Below are 2,500 nucleotides of genomic sequence, written 5' to 3' on the forward strand. Positions count from 1 at the left end.
TTGGCTTTGGCAGTAAGTAAGTCATTTGTGATTTTTGTCAGGGCAGTTTCAGTGGAATGATGTGGGCGGAAGCCGGACTGTAGGTTGTCAAAGAGAGCGTTAGAGGAGAGGTGGGAGGAAAGTTCAGCATGGACGTGCTGTTCCAGGAGTTTTGAGGCGAATGGGAGTAGCGATATGGGGCGATAGCTGGCAGCAGATGTTGGGTCGAGGGAAGGTTACTTTAGGATGGGTGTGACTGTTGCATGTTTAAAGGCAGAAGGGAAGGTACCAGTTGTTAAAGATAGATTGAAGAGATGGGTTAAGGCTGGAATTAGGATAGTGGTGAGGTTGGGGAGGAGGTGGGATGGGATGGGATCACGTGCGCAGGTGGTGAGGTGCGCTTTTGAGAGAAGACATGCAAGCTCTTCTTCGGTGATGGTGGGGAGGAAGTTTATGGGGGAGGAGCAGTGGTCTGTTATATGAAGGGGTTGTGGTGGTTGAGCAGAAAAGACTTGTCTGGTTTGGTCGATCTTTTCTTTGAAATATGTGGCAAATTCTTCTGCAGAAATGAGGGATGTTGGAGGGGGCAGTGGTGGGCGAAGGAGGGAGTTGAAAGTATTGAATAGCTGTTTGGGGTTGTGTGTTAGAGAGGATATGAGGTTTCTGAAGTATTCCTGTTTAGCCGAGGTAAGGGCCAAGCGAAATGTGTGGATTGCATTTTTGAATGTGGTGAAGTCTTCCTGGGAGTGAGTTTTCTTCCAGCGCCGCTCTGCAGCCCTAGACACTTGCCGCAGTTTTTTAGTGAGGCTGTTGTGCCAGGGTTGTCTATTGATTTGTCTCACTCTGCCGTGCACAAGGGGAGCGACTGAATCAATAGCTGATGTGAGAGTGGTGTTGTAGAAAGTGGTGGCACTGTTTGTGTCGTGCACTGAAGATATGGAGGACAGTGGTAGGATAGAGTCAGAAAGGGTGTGTATGTTGACGTGTGCGAGGTTTCTGCGAGGGTGTGATACGTGCTGGACAGGAGGGGCAGGTGAGGAGGACAGAGCAGAGAAGGTCAATAGATGGTGGTCAGATAAAGGGAGAGGGGAGGTAGTGAGGTTAGATAGAGAGCAGAGACGGGTGAAGATAAGGTCTAATGTGTGTCCATCTTTATGGGTGGCAGAGGTGGACCACTGAGATAGACCAAAAGTTGAAGCAAGGGAGAGGAGTTTGGAGGCTGCTGACTGGCGGGTGTCAGTGGGGATGTTGAAGTCACCCATGATGATAGTGGGAATGTCAGCAGAGAGAAAGTGTAGAAGCCAGGCAGAGAACTGGTCGATAAAGGAAGTGGTAGGGCCTGGGGGTCTGTATATGATGGCCACTTGGAGGTTGGAAGGAGAATAGATGCGGACAGAGTGCACTTCAAAGGAAGGCAGGACAAGGGAGGGTAAGGGTGGGATTGGATTAAAGCTGCAGTTGTTAGAAAGAAGGAGGCCCACTCCTCCACCCTGTCTATTGCCAGGGCGAGGAGTATGGGAGAAGTGAAGGCCACCGTAGCACAGCGCAGCAGGGGAGGCAGTGTTGGATGGTGTCAGCCATGTTTCAGTGATGCCCAGAAAGGATAGTTTGCTAGAGGTAAAGAGGTCGTGGATGATGTGCAGTTTGTTACAGACCGAACGGGCATTCCACAGCGCTCCAGAGAGAGTGGGCGGCGGAGTGGGTGAGATGGGGATGGGTTTTATATTGGAGAGGTTGCGGTAGTTACTAGTAAGGGTGGAGCGATAGGGGGGTGGTAGAGAGCAGTGTCCCATCTGGGGGGGTCCAGGATTGGGAGATATGTCACCAGCAGTGAGGAGAAGTAGAGAAAGGGAGAGCAGGTGGGAGAAGGAGAGTGGACGGCATGGTCTGCGTGTTATTAAGAGAGACCTGAGGTTTAGGAGCAGGTCAGCAGATGAGGACAGGTAGGGAGGTAAAAGGGAAGGGGAGATGAATATTTGTTTGGCGAGTGCTGGCGTTGGGGGATAGCGAAGGAGAGTGAGGAGGAGTGGAGCAAAGACTGTGAGGGCATAGCTGAACATGGTGAGATAAAGGTTTACATATGGGAATATGAAAAAGTGTAGGGAAAAAATGCAAGTGACAAACAGTTAAGGAGGTAACGCTCACCTTCTGGTCACTTTTGGGACATTTCTGGAATATTTCTGATTGCCCACTTAGAAAATCCCACTTATGAAATCACACAGACCATGGTCATAACAGACCTGTGCCAACAAATTTATACAACTCTAGAGGCCTAGAAAGTGACTCAGGTGTGAGCAGAAGGGAGGGGGATAGAGGAAGAGAGCTCTGAGGAACACACCAGGGGTGAATTAGTAAGTACAAACTAAGAGAAACATTTGGACTACTTCACAGCTAGAAAACGAACTACTTAAGATGCAGAAGAAATAGACAGGTGTGAACCAAGAACAAAGAGAAGAATATGAAATTCAGATGGCAATGGCAGTGGTTGGAACAGTATCACATACCAATAGAAATAACATAC

The sequence above is a fragment of the Anomaloglossus baeobatrachus genome, chromosome 5 (genome assembly GCF_048569485.1).
Source record: "Anomaloglossus baeobatrachus isolate aAnoBae1 chromosome 5, aAnoBae1.hap1, whole genome shotgun sequence".
NCBI lineage: Eukaryota > Metazoa > Chordata > Amphibia > Anura > Aromobatidae > Anomaloglossus > Anomaloglossus baeobatrachus.